The 15,282-nt window shown below is 46.7% G+C and overlaps 2 non-coding genes across 2 annotated transcripts; one reads left to right on the forward strand and one right to left on the reverse strand.

The window, feature by feature from the left end:
* Positions 1–527: 527 nt before the first annotated feature.
* On the reverse strand, positions 528–610 carry TRNAL-CAG (transfer RNA leucine (anticodon CAG)). Its single transcript has one exon. It is a non-coding gene; the product is annotated as a tRNA-Leu (tRNA).
* Positions 611–1,871: 1,261 nt separating this feature from the next.
* TRNAV-CAC (transfer RNA valine (anticodon CAC)) lies at positions 1,872–1,944 on the forward strand. The gene has a single exon. It is a non-coding gene; the product is annotated as a tRNA-Val (tRNA).
* Positions 1,945–15,282: the final 13,338 nt, after the last annotated feature.

Here is a 15,282-nt window from a genome sequence, read left to right on the forward strand (position 1 = left end):
TGTTGACGTAATGTATGAGGCTCTTTTATACAGCAACAGTACCCTGAAAGGTCTGCATCTTATAGACAAACAGTAAACACGACGCAATTGTATTTGTTTTTTGCCCACGTCACCAGTAACGCAGATTAACCCTTTAAGTTTGGGATTTATTATTGAATGCACATTAAGAAGCCGTGTATGAGGCAATAACTTGCGCTGAGGATTATTTATTTATATCCGGTGTGTGGTGAGGCTGAGCCAGGGACAGCCCCCCCCTGGACTCTGAACTGGCGGGTTATCAGGGCCCCGCCTTTCAACAAGGAGCCACGCCCCTCACTTCAGAGACAGCCCTTGCACGAGCCGAGGGGGCCCGAGGGGTGCCGAGGGGACCCCGAGGGGTGCCGAGGGGTGCCCCGAGGGGTGATAACTCCAGTCCAAGGAATGGAGAAGAGATCTCAGCGGAACTTTACGGAAATGCATCCCCATATAATGGGATGTTGCTTTTGCTTGCAGGAGTTTGGCCATGCACACCAATGTTTACAAAAGGATGTCAGAAGTGGGATTCGAACCCACGCCTCCAGAGGAGACTGCGACCTGAACGCAGCGCCTTAGACCGCTCGGCCATCCTGACATGCTTTCATAGCTGTCTGTGACTCCATCTGACCTCACACAGGGCATGCTTCCCTAGAGGTAAAGTCACACAGTATCCATCATCAAAGATTGTGTTTTTACTTCGCAGCTGAAGCTCCGTCTGGCCTCCGAGGGTGCAGCTCACACAGACCGCGAGACAGCGGGCTTTGTCTTCTCTTGTAACTGCACACTTGTCATTTTTTTTCCTCCTGTGCACTTTTTACTACCTCATGTATTTTTGGATGCGCACAATTTTTACTACCTCATGTATTTTGTTTGCTCACAATTGTCACTATTACCTTTACTACCTCATGTATTTTTGACTGCTCACAATTTTTACTACCTCATGTATTTTGTTTGCTCACAAATGTCACTATTACCTTATGTACTGTAACGTATGCGTTTGAAATCTGCTTTGTAATGTTTCTCATTATGTTTCATTTCTGTTCCTTATGTGAAGCGCTCTGACACCTTCGGGTAAAGTCCGCGCTATATAAAAATGCATAAATAATAATAAAAATAAAATAAATAAAATAAGGGCTGCACAGTTGTGAGTGCGGTTCATCCCCACAGCTGCTGCACACGCTGGCTGGAGAAGAGGAGGAGCCGGGTTCACAGTTTCACGTTGTTTCCGTTTTCAATCAAATGCAGTGAAAAGAGCTCTAAAGAGTCTATAACTCGAAACTCTTCAGTCCTTGTGACTCGATCAAGCTCTGATGGGGGCTGAGCCCCCCCTCCCCTCGTGCCCCCCAGGGCTCAGGTCCCGGCCACCTCGGGAGCTTCTGAGGGGGATTCAAAGCGAAGGAGAGAAGATCCAGAGACCCCTGGAGCCGAGCTCTGCCCCCCCGCAGCCGAGGCTCAGCCGGGCTCGGGGTTTGTAGCGCCCTTCTCCGGATCTGGCTGAGCAGCCTCAGAGCGCTGGAAGCATGAAGGGTCGGTCAGCCCCACACCCCAGCATGCACCTGTCGCCCCCGGCTGACTCGGAGCCGAGTTGTCTCTGAAACAGCCGTTTACTAGTCACAGCGGACAATTAGCTTGATCATAAAAAGTCAGAATATATTTGTATGTTGTGAGTGATTTGCTGCAGCCGGTGAGGAGCAGGACAACAGCACAAAAAGAGACAGTAAATAAACAGAGTTAAAAAATTTGGGGAATAATTTCTGAAGCCGCTTTATGAATGCAAGCACAGATTAGGACAGTGTGCCGCGAGACTGCTCTTCAGTCTCTTAAAGTTTGAAAGGCTACGCACTAGGCCAATGTGAGTTTCTGTAGTGTAGTGGTTATCACGTTCGCCTCACACGCGAAAGGTCCCCGGTTCGAAACCGGGCGGAAACACCTTTTTATGAAAAAAATAATATAAACAATCTTTGACTAAGACTTAAAAGACTAGTTAAAGAATATATCGACAAAAGAAAGTATCTGTCAAAGGTGACTGGCGGGTGACTTCATTTTACTGTCGGTATTTAACACTTATTAATGTCTGAAGAGCAGAGAGAGGCATACACGCCAATGAATCTGCTTTTCAAAAGACAGCACGGTCTATAAATCATGCCCTAGTCTGATCCGATTTTTTTTCAATATAGGAGCTAAACGAATTGAAATGTATCTGGTCTATATGTGTCCATCCAATCTGACAGAGATACAGAATAAATGATAGACTGATGTGTTATCAATTAATCCAGAGTGACAACAAGAATCTGATGCTGGCATTGAACATCTGCATGTGTAAAGCGCTGTGACGTAGCAATGGTGCCCTGGACCCCGTACAACCAAGGTAAACAAGCATTGGAAATGCAATATGTCTTGCATTTGTTGGCATTGAAAATGACATTTTCTTTTTACTAATGTGTTATAGATGGATGTATGTATGTGGTGTGGTGTGGAATTATGCGGGTTGGATTGGATTAGTTAGTTGTGTAATTGTGTGGCATAGGATAATGTGGTGTGAAGTGGATTTGTGAATTGGAATTATGTGGCATGGCGTGCTGTGGAATCATGTGGATAGTAATAATGTGGTATTGTGTGTAATGGAATTATGTTGAGTGGGATTGTGTATTTTGTAGTGTAATTATAAAGAATGGTATTTTGAGTTGTGGAGTGGTATGTAGTGTAGTTTAATGATGTGGTGTGCTGTTGAGGGTTGCCCTCCATGGCACACAAACATCTATAAATAATTCTTTAAAAATTACATAATACATGATTTAAATGGGCAAATATTAATAGACTTGGCCATGATTTGCCCTCCCCACCTTAATAAAACAAAGAACCCAGCTGTGTGCCCTTTTCTGTAGAACATGTTACAGCATGCTCATTGATAGCGAGTTATTACCCATCATAGGGAACTTTGATCAATGTATCACAAAGTCCACGTCTGTGTGACCTGGTTCTAATGCAGGAACTGGACTAATGGTGAAATCCTCATCCGTGACCACAGGATCCCAGGTTTTGCGACTCTGCGCTTTCTTTCGCGAAGGTATAACGGTTCAGAAGTAAGGCTGAGCCACAGTTCAACCCAGAACAGCTGGGGCGGTCTGAGAGCACAAACCCCTGAAGATTTAAAAAATCCTTGAAGACGTGGCTTTTCAGGACAGCAGCACTGTAGACCCGAAAATATGCACGCTTGCCTTTGACGCCTCAGCCACCTAGTGTTTCTAGCGCCGGGACACCCCTGTGTTGAGGGTAGCTGTCACGCTTAATACATCACAGTATTATTATTATTATTAGAGCACATTTCATAGTTAACATTTCAACTGCTATGCTCAATACTTTTTTAAAGTTCCTTGAAATCAAGTACTTACCTATAGAAAATTCAAACTACCTGACAAAAGAATGCTCTATATAAATAGGGGTTATACATGCCAATGTAATCTCACTTTAGAGGCATTCCATTTATTTAAGTGCCATTCATATTCCATTTATTTGCAATCCATTTTTGCAAGTGACATTATAACCCCACTTTAGCGGCACTCAGTTTGTTCATGGGCCGTTATAATCACCCTTTAGCGGCACTCAGTTTATCCAAGTGCTATTATATTCCCACTTTAGTGGCACTCGGTTGATCGACCTCGGAAGGATGAAGAGCAACAGAATAACCAAGGTGGATTTGAGACAGTGGACTGCACGTTACACACAATCACCACAGTTTCATTCACCCAGTAATTTAGTGCTCCATCCTCAAGTTGAAGCGATGTTTTATTGCACTGCCCGTAATTGTTAAGAGAGGTATGCAGTGGTCGAAGTGGGGGGAAAAAATAGGGGAACTGTGGGGGGAGAAGCAAAGGATGGGGATACCCAGAGGATTGGGTCAGTGGGAGGAGTCACCAGTGCGGCCAGAAAGAGCACAGATTCTACATTTTCAGTATTTGTTTGGCATTTCCTTGCACAGTTACAGCTTATTACATTATTCAATACAATCAATGGATACACATGTTTATTTAATGTTTAATATAAGATATTGACATTAAAATATTTTCACAAAGTGGGATAGGTTCCCAATCACAGAATGTTCCACATACGCTTAAAATTAGAATCGCAAGCCATTTGTCTGAGTCATGCAGATTCTGTCATCAGCGCTTCTCATCCCTTTTTAGGTCGAACCTATGGTAGCGTGCATGCGCTGCATAGGAAATTAACCTCTTGGAATCACTTCAGCTTCAGTAAAAGCACATGCGTGGGGTGCATACATGCTATTGGACTTTGCATCTGACTTCAGCATACAATTGTCCAAAAGTGTATATATGTCCCAGCTTTTAGGGAAATGTTCACTTTCAGAGTGTTTTGCTCTCGGGAGCCAGCAGCGGCACGCAAGGGTTTCGATGGCAGCTGCATCTGCTGCATTACTTACAGCGTGCGTGCACCACTACCGGTCTTGTTGTTTTTTTGTTTGTGTTTTTTGTCTAATCGTATAGTGAACCCCTCCCGCTCCCCCCTCCACTGCTTCCCTCAAGCCCGCTTCATTATATCCAAGCCTCTGGCTGTCATGCATTTAAGCGAGGTCGCGGCGCAGCAAGCTTTCTTGTACATTCTTGCCTTCATTCCTTCTTCACCTTTATTTCTCTCTCCCTATTTCACTATCTTTTTCTTTGTTTTTATCCCTTTCCTTTCCTCTCACGTTCTCTCTCGGTCTGTCAATCTCAGCGATGCATGCATACTCTCTACTCTTTCCACTTTTCCCCTCCCTCTCGAAGTTCTATGCATATGCTGTCTCTTTGCTCCTCTCGTTGCCCCCCCACGCCTCTCCTCATTCTATAGCTCTTCCTCCCCCTTTCTCCACTTCACGTTCTCCCGCTCACATATTCTCACTCAATCTTCCCCTCTTTTACCCCCCTCCGCACCCTCCTGAAGGACTGGGTTCTTTTGGACCCAGCGGTGCCAGGGCACAACACCTGAAACCTTCGTGGGTAACCTGCTCCGGCGTACAAGTCACAGAGACACGGGACACTTCCTTCGGCGTCAAAGATTCAAGGTTTATTTACTGCAGGGAACACAGAGATCACGACAAGTACACAGCGTGCAACTTGGGGAGACTGCTTCAAATTGGTTCTGTGGATCGCTCCTTTTATACAGTTTTTACCCATAGGATAACATGATACACAAAAGTTTACAACCCGGTTCCCACAATTAGCCCCCAGAGGGGTCGCTTTGGTCACTTTGAAACACACAAGGTCCGGAACATAAGTGCGGAAACATTTGGCGGTTCCCAACTGTAAAAACCCATCTTCCCACCATTAGCAAATTCCAATCAGCAGTAAAGTAGATCGAAATAGGAACGAAGACAGGTGCAGAGGAAGACGGAGACAGTGGGGAGATCGGAAAAGGTGTAAAAGGGGAGGTAACGGGAAACACGAGATACAGGCATCAAAGGGACGTGCCTAATGAGATGCACGGCTGAGACAATAAGTCCGTGCGGCAAGATGAGCCTCGAGCGGCGCCATCTGCCTTACAGCAGCAACCCCCTCGTCATAAAGACACTTACAAAGAACATGTGTCTTCCGCAAATATCTTGGGAGTCCCAGGGTCGCGAAGCGGACAGCGTCCGTTCGCTGGCTACTTGAGGGCAAGAGACAAAATGGATGCCGTATCTAAGATGGAACCCGTGGGTACAGATGAAAAGCCCACATAACAAACGAACGGTTTAAGTTAGCACAGCGAAACTGCGCACACTTACTAAACTCGTCATTTGCGGTTCATAGATACCAGACTCGACCATATTCGTGCGAGTCGAAAACACCACTTACAATTGTCACGGAACCTCAGACGCTCCTTTTGCCCTCATGTAGGCAAGCACTAGTCGGAATCATATTCGATATTCATCAGACCATCGAGATGTTGCTGCAGCATAGCTCTGTTCAACCGAGTCCCCTTGGTAACAGATGGTTGTCTCATACACGTTGTAGCACAGAGGCCACATAAGGCAGGACCACACTGCACACAAAGGCAACACGTGAACAGGAACACTACCACAACTCCGATGATCATCAGAATCTTCCAACCCCAAGTCGACATCAGGCCCCAAAACCATCCAAGTAGCGTCCAATCCCCTACATCCACGTGTATGGATTTGGAGATCTTGTGCAACCTCAAGATGGCTTGATATACGGTAGGAGCATTATCTGGGATGAAAATGCAGCAGCTCGAATGGATCACCTTACATACCCCACCGCGATCTGCTAAGATGACATCTAAAACCATACGGTTTTGTAACGTCATAAGTCTCTCCGCCTGAAGTTCTGTGGTGATATTACCAAGGGCACTGGCAGTAATGTTAGCTGTCGATTCTACCACTCGAGTCAAATGTCTCAGGTTCCTACTATTAACCATAGGTCCCCAAAACGGGAGGAAACCCTTGAAAAAGTCTCCTGTCTCTTGACCGGCAGTATCCTCTTCGCTAATTACGCCTCGTACAACTCTAGTCTTATGATAATCGGCATCTACAGTGAACGTCGGAGGCAACAGATTTGCAATAAAACATGAGCCCATGAAGTCTGCGGGCAACCATGTGTATGCACGATCATAACAGATAAAGTAGGTACCCTTGGCAGCCAGAAACACAGGGGACGAGAACATTGGCAGAATGTAACTTTCAGTGCAAGCACTTGTTCCAAGTAGGGCTTGCGAACCACGACCCATAAGACAAAGATTACCAGTGTGGGGTACGACCCATATTGGAGGTGAGCTTTTAAGCTGCTTTTCACTAGTGAACACACTATATTCACCTCTACTTAGGACCTTATAGGCTTGTACCTCTTCTTCAGGGATAAGAAAAGGATCATGGATCTCATCCTCCATATCCTCTATTGCCATCGATAAAGACTTCTGATATGAGGTAGGACCAGAGTAGGGGGAATGTGGTTCTCGAATGGGGTGGAAACCCAGTGCGCTTCGAAACATTGTTTGGAATGCTCGAGCTGACCCTTGGGAGCTATACGGTAATACCAGATATGGAATTCCCTTACCCGTAGTATGTGGCATCAGCCCACACACCCAACAATTAGTAGTGTTAACCACTAGCTGATGTTGATGGAGGAGCTGAATAAAGGAATTGTTGCGGAATTCTACACGTCTAGCCTGCTCGTGTTCCGGTAACATGTGAAAGGAATGGGGAGAAGCAGTAGTGGTAAGATTAGGGTAAGGAGTAGGAGTAGGTGTAGAAGGTAAAAAGTAGGACAACGTGTAATACACCCCGCCCGCCAATAATGCAGAAGCAGTCAAAAACAATACAAACAACTGAAATATGAAACATTTGGTACGACTGAGTTGCTGCAGCTTAAATCTGTACGCCTGAGCTCCTTCCAAATCATTCAGCTTCGAGAATGCCATTCCCTACGACCGTCCGCAACGTTTCTTGACGCACTTCGTTCTGTGCAGCAATAGTCAATCCCCAGGAGTTCCTAGGAACCGACGGCCTTTAACCTAGCGTCAAGACCTACTGTCCAGAAGGAAGTACGCGCGCGGCCCTACGGCCTTCAATACACAATATGTATTATATATAAGCACAATGTCTCTCAGCTGTGGAAGGAAAAAGATACAAGGAAGGAAGCTTGATATATGTACAAAAAATTTTCAATGATACGAATGTTCAAAATTGATCACGGGAAAATCGGGGATAATGCAGTTGTCAATTTAGCAAAGCAAAAATATTTTATTTGTCCTTAGTGTGAGATCGCAAAGAATATCGATGTTTCCCGGGACGTGTCTGCTCGTCAAACAAAGGATCCGTTGAAGAGACAGCGTCCCGCTGATCAGTTGAGTGTTCTGGTCTTGAGTCTTTTGCTGATAAGTGTTCAACAATGGCTTTCTGCTGCGCTGAGTGTTCTCCAACAGGCTGTGCGTCGCTGAAAGGCACAAACGCCGGCAATGTTTCTGTTTCTGTTGACGCAATGCCTTTCCTCACCCACGGGTCTGCCGGCAAGGGAATAGGGACTCGCTTACAATGGGTAGCATGTACCCAATTTTTCCGCCCCTCAAGACGAACGGCAGTCCTCGTGGCCAGGAGTACCTGGAAAGGTCCGGTAAATCTAGGGTCCAGATTGTTCTTTCGTGAAAAGTTGCGTGTAACCACCCAGTCTCCGGGCTGGAGCTGGTGGCCTGGACCCTCCGTCTGCGTCGGCAATGCGTCGTAAACCTGTTGGTGAATTAACCTCAGTTTAGCAGTCAAGTCATGTAAATAGTCAATCAACATCGGATACTCAAGATCAGAGAATATTCCTGGCCTAGGAACCCCCCACACATTCGCAGGACGGCCGAACACTATTTCATAGGGGCTAAGCCCTATTCGGGAGTGTACAGTCGCCCTAGTTGACAGTAATGCTAGGGGCAAAGCGTCAGGCCACGAAAGTCCAGTCGTAGCCTGAATCTTCGCTAGTTTTAGTTTAAGGGTACCATTGTACCCCTCAACTAATCCAGCTGACTGAGGATGATTGGCGCTGTGGAATTTCTGATTAATTCCAAGGCCCTTACACACACTCTTCATCACACTTCCAACAAACTCACTTCCGTTATCTGACCACACGACTCTAGGCATTCCATACCGAGGAAAATATTCCTTCAGTAGGATTTTCGCAGTAGACAAAGCAGTATTGTCTTTGAGGGGATAGGCCTCGATCCATCGGGAGAATGCGCAAACCACAACTAAAACGTATTTCAGGTTATTGCATCGCTCCATATGGATGAAGTCCAGTTGAATCACCTCAAAGGGATACGAAGGAGGAGCAAAACTGCCAGGGGGAGTTGGGGTTCCTTTGCCAGGATTGTACATTATACACACCATACAATTCTTCACCAGACGTTCAGCACATTTCGTAATGCCATCATTCTTCCACACAGCAGCCAACAACTTGCAAATACCTTTCGCGCTAATATGTGCTAACCCATGTGCCATTGTCACAACGGCCAGCACATACGCATCAGGCAACATCCATCTTTTCTGATCCGACAAATCAATCCAGCAACCACTCGCATCCAACTTTCCCGTACTTTCTTTCCACTTCGTCTTTTCAGTCTCAGTGGCCTCATTCTGAATTGCTTTCACACTGTCTATAGTATCCTCACACATACTCGATTCTGTAGGCCACCTGACCGAACTCGTCACATACATTCGAGTGCTAAGGTTCCGGGCAGTCTCCTTAGCAATCTCATCTGCAAACGCATTTCCACGACCAACATCATCCATCACTTTACGATGCGCACTACACTTAACAATCGCAACTAGTGTAGGCAAAGTCAAAGCATCCAAAAGATCGTTCACCAACTGGCCATGCTGAATCTTCGTACCGTGCGACGTAAAAAACCCACGCTCTCGCCACAATCGTCCAAAACTATGCGCTACACCGAAAGCGTACTGGCTATCGGTGTACACATTCACACGTTTCCCTTTTGCTAACACACATGCTCTAGTGAGAGCGATCAGCTCTGCAGCTTGGGCAGAATTCTGATTCAATCTTGCAGTTTCAACAACAGTATTCAATGTTACAACAGCATAAGCAGTAGTCACATCGCCATTCGGCAACTTAAAACATGACCCATCCACATACAGAGTGCCGTCCGGATCTTCCAATGGGGTGTTTTTAAGGTCCACTCGACCTTTCGTTTCCTCTTCCGTCCGCAAGTAACAGTCATGTTCTGCTACTTCATCTGACTCTGCACTAATTGGTAACAAAGTTGCCGGGTTTAGGACATTACAACGTTTTATCTGAATATGGCTTGCCAAGAGCGTCAATTCGTACCCAGACAACCTCGCACTCGTCAAGTGCTGAGTTTTCGTACGATTCAACAGAGTATCGACTGCATGCGGAACCATCACCGTAAGCATATTATCCATGACCAATCCTGCTGATTGTCGGATGGAGACCGCAGCTGCCGCAGTTGCTCTCAAACAACTCGGCAATGCTCTAGCCACTGGGTCTAAGGTCGAGGAAAAATATGCACATGGACGTTGCTTACCACCAAAAGGTTGCGTTAGAACGCTCAAAGCACAACCTTCCCTCTCGTGAACATATAGCGCAAACGGCTTACTGTAATCAGGGGTACCTAACACAGGAGCCGAACACAATGAATCACGTAATTCAGAAAAACTCTTCTGACATTCTTCCGTCCATGGTAAAGGAGTTGAAACATCCTTGCACGTAAGAGCCACCAATGGTTTCGCTAGCAATGAAAAATTAGGAATCCACTGCCTGCAGTACGACGTGATACCTAGAAAGGCACGCACATCTCTTTGGGTTTTTGGCACAGCCATTCGCGCGATCGCTGCAATTCTCTCTGGGGTCAATCTCCTTCCCTCCTTTGACAATAAGTGACCTAGATAGGTTACTTCTTGACAACAATATTGGAGTTTAGAAGGTGACACCTTATGATGTAACTCACAGAGATGTTGCAGCAACGACACCGTAGCAATCTTGCAAATGTCCTGAGTATCGGCAGCCACCAATAAGTCATCGACGTATTGGATTAAAGCCGCACCAACCGGCAACCTAAACGCATCCAGTTGACCCTTCAAGGCTTGACTGTAAATCGATGGACTTTCACAGTAGCCCTGAGGAGCGCGTTTGAACCGGAAGCTACGTCCACCGAGAGAGAAACCGAAAAGGTCCCTGCTCTCTTCGGCAATCGGGATGCTGAAAAACGCATTTTTCAAGTCAATCACCGAAAACCATGATGCAGTAGCTGGAATCAGAGTCAGTAGCGCCGTGATGTCAGGCACAACAGGGAATTGAGGAACCACAATTTTATTTACCTCCCGTAAATCGATAACAAAACGATAAACAGGCGGTTTTGTAGGATCAGTACGTTTAAGAATGGGCAGTACAGGGCTGTTGCACACGTTTCCCCTGGTCTCTTCAATAACATCTTTCTTGATCAAATCATAGATGATCGCTAACAAAGCTCGCTCACCATCAAGGGAGATACGGTATTGGGGAATACGTGGCAATCGCACATTCGATTTCAACTGAACAACATAAGGGGAGATATCAAGTAGGCCCACGTCATTTGGACCCGTCGCCCACAAAGATGCAGGAAGTGAACTCAATTCCGGTGGTAGTTTATCGAGGGACAAATACATGGGAGAGACTACTCTCTCTCCTAGCGTAAGCTTCACACCCGCAGGAGAACAATACAAAGTTGCATACAAACGTTTAAGCAAATCCAGGCCCAAAAGATTTTCACCACAACCAGTGGTCAAAATCAACGGAGCTTGGAGCTCACGCGACCCAATTTGAAGGGGCAAAGGGCGTGAAACTGGATTGCTAACGGGGGCGCCAGAGAATCCAACGGAAACATTTGTTAAGCCAGACAAAGGTGCGCCAGGGAGTTTCGAATGCATGATAGAACTTTTCGCTGCACCAGTGTCCAACAGAAAAGGCTCAACGACGCCCGATGTAGCAACTGCGACGTAAGGCCCTCTCTGATCAACCGGAACTGATACCACTCCCTCTCCTTGTCTTTGGCTGTCCTAGTAATTACTATCGTCAGTTCCCTGATCGACGTAATAATCGTCCACATTGTACTGCGCAGATCGTCCTTGCGATGATCCACGTTGATCGAAACAATTATTAGAATTTGATGAATTGTCAAAGCGATCGTTCTGAGCACCACGACCTCTACCACGGGATGCCTGTTGTGAACCACCCCGACCTCCTTTAGACGCATTACCGCTATTACGTCCATCTAAAGCAGGACAATCAAATTTAATATGTCCCTCCTGTCTACAATAAGCACATTGATTGTACCCTAACGAAGATCTTTGGAAGGAGGAATCATTACGTGGCTGCGATCGATTCGATTGCGACTGCGATCTATTCTGTTGAGGCGCATTCTGATTAGAACGCGGCGGATACGCTTGTTGCAACAACACTTTGGTTTTTAGGTCTTTCGTCTTTTTATCAGCGCGGTCATTCTCCTCTTTCTCTCTATTCTCATAATATTGCGCCGTAGCCAATATCTGAGCTGAGGTAGAAACGGCCCATGCACTTTCCGAATTCTTCAATTTATTGCTCAAATCGGGCAGCAAGTTCGACACAAATTTATCTACAAACAACCTCTGACCACCCTCAGTACTCATATCTTGCCCACTATGATCAATAAACGCTTCCTCGAACCTCGTAAAGAAGTCGGAAACACTCTCATCTTTCTTCTGCTTACAAGCTGACAATTTGTCCCAATTTACTCGCATAGCTGGCATAAGAGTTTTCATTAATGTTATTATTCTTTGAGGGAGAGCAGCAATCAACTGGTCAGGCTTAGCACCACCGACTTGCAACCCATCTGCCGCTACAATGGCCGCCCAATCACCACCCAATTCATTTGCGTGATTTTCCTGACGAATCTTAGCCCATACCGGTTGCGGTACGACGTTACCGAACAACATGTCGATATCGGCGAGATTCATTATCGTAGCGTCTACGAGCTGCGATAATTCCTTATAATACCCTGCAGGATTTTTGCGAGGGTCAGGCAAAGATTGTTTCACCTGTAACACTTCCGAACGTTTCCATGGGAGATGTATCCATACTCTCTGGAAATGCGGCAGAACCGGAGGGGCAGCATTAGCATCGCCTGGCATCCATACTGGTGGAACTTCACGCATGGGGTACTGGCCAGACTCGTCTTGTCTTTCAATATCCTCAACAAACAATGCATGAGGAATGGGAGCAGGACGAAGAGATAGCAGTCGCTCAATAGCACGTCGAACATTAGTATCTACTATCAGTCCAGTTGCGAACTGAAGTCGAAGCTCAGACAGGGCGGTTAGCACCTCGTCAGGCGCATTGGCCGCTATCTGATCATGTAGGAACTTGCACATTTCGTCAAACACATATCTCTGAGTTGGTATGTTGAATTGACTAAATGTTTCAAGAACAACACGGGGTGGATTTCTAAGAGGGTTTACCATCCAACCCATCGCCATATTATATAGCGCAACACGCTCTCTGTTTCCAGGCAGCTGGCTACGTCTCTGAGGACCATCAGAACCAGCGGACCCAAAAACAGGTCCGAGCGACTGAAAGAAGTTTGTTGCAATAGGAGAATTACGATTACGGGTAGAGGGAGAAGAGTAAGACACAGGACTAACAAGAGAAGGAGTAGAGACAGTAGCAGCGACAGGGGTTAACAACACAGGAGCAGTAGCGGGAGCAAGAGTATGTGGAAGCGGAGGAGCAGTAGGAATAGGAACAGACAAAGGAGCAGGAACAGGTGGAAGAACGGGTGCAGGTTGAGGAACAGGCGGAGGAACAATAGGTGGAAGAACAGGTACGGCAGGGACCACAGGAGCTGCGGTACCCTGTACGTACGGAGGTGGCGACTTCATAAGATAGGACATTAAAGGATCCTCAACTACCTCTTCCTTATTATCCGACTCCGTAGGCAAAGCGGGATAACATTTATCTATGGACATACGCTGTAGCCTCTCAAACACTTCCTTATCCTTATCCTCCTTATCACGCTGGAACTGCTCAGCTTTCTTCACTATGGTAGCAACAGTATCTCGCTGACTACGTTTACTTTGTCTGATCTCTTTCTGTCGGGCTTCTTTGCGCCACAACCGAAAGGCATCAAACATGGCCGGCCTTGATTTACGTTCGAACAACTTTATTTCAAGATTATCTAAGATCGACGCTTCGAAGCTACCGTGAGGTGGCCACCGAAGGTCGCCGTCTTTCTTCGTATATTTAATCCAATAATCGTTAAAAGCAATCGGGCCTAGCCCATGTTTGCTATATAAGTCATAAGTAGGAGTTCCAACCGGAGGTATCGGACACGAGTCCTCCAGCAGGGAATCCGCACCACAAGGTCTGAAACAACTGAACAAAGTACTGCGGCCAGGCATCTTGCACACTAGCCGAGTTTCACAAACTTCAAGGGTTACGGGATTTACCAAGTCCCAGCAAAGAACAAAACCCTCGGTTTTTGGCGGCTGCAGTCGTCAAATAATACAACAACAAAGTACGCTAGCAAGGTGTCACCGACAAAAACACTCACACAGCGTGAACAACAAGAACACTCGCTAAAGTGTTCAACAACCAAGAACTCTGGGAGCGACCCACAAATACTTAACTCAAAGATCGATGGCGTCACCAGGAAGGCCCGTCAATCGTCTCGCTATACCAAGGTCTACGCCAGGCGCCAAAACAGGTCTACAGTCAGGGCAGCAGTCCGTCGCAGCCGTCAGGAGGCGGGAATCTTCGCGGGAAAAGTCTTCGGGCCACTTATTTCGACAACTGGATCGATGAAGCGGGGTGCACCTTCCCTCGGAGATTTCACACGAAGTTCCTCACGATCGTCGGGCTTGGACCGGTACCACTGATGCAGCCCCACGTTGGGCGCCAACTGAAGGACTGGGTTCTTTTGGACCCAGCGGTGCCAGGGCACAACACCTGAAACCTTCGTGGGTAACCTGCTCCGGCGTACAAGTCACAGAGACACGGGACACTTCCTTCGGCGTCAAAGATTCAAGGTTTATTTACTGCAGGGAACACAGAGATCACGACAAGTACACAGCGTGCAACTTGGGGAGACTGCTTCAAATTGGTTCTGTGGATCGCTCCTTTTATACAGTTTTTACCCATAGGATAACATGATACACAAAAGTTTACAACCCGGTTCCCACAATTAGCCCCCAGAGGGGTCGCTTTGGTCACTTTGAAACACACAAGGTCCGGAACATAAGTGCGGAAACATTTGGCGGTTCCCAACTGTAAAAACCCATCTTCCCACCATTAGCAAATTCCAATCAGCAGTAAAGTAGATCGAAATAGGAACGAAGACAGGTGCAGAGGAAGACGGAGACAGTGGGGAGATCGGAAAAGGTGTAAAAGGGGAGGTAACGGGAAACACGAGATACAGGCATCAAAGGGACGTGCCTAATGAGATGCACGGCTGAGACAATAAGTCCGTGCGGCAAGATGAGCCTCGAGCGGCGCCATCTGCCTTACAGCAGCAACCCCCTCGTCATAAAGACACTTACAAAGAACATGTGTCTTCCGCAAATATCTTGGGAGTCCCAGGGTCGCGAAGCGGACAGCGTCCGTTCGCTGGCTACTTGAGGGCAAGAGACAAAATGGATGCCGTATCTAAGATGGAACCCGTGGGTACAGATGAAAAGCCCACATAACAAACGAACGGTTTAAGTTAGCACAGCGAAACTGCGCACACTTACTAAACTCGTCATTTGCG

Source organism: Lissotriton vulgaris, chromosome 1_1 (assembly GCF_964263255.1).
Source record: "Lissotriton vulgaris chromosome 1_1, aLisVul1.2, whole genome shotgun sequence".
Classification (NCBI taxonomy): domain Eukaryota; kingdom Metazoa; phylum Chordata; class Amphibia; order Caudata; family Salamandridae; genus Lissotriton; species Lissotriton vulgaris.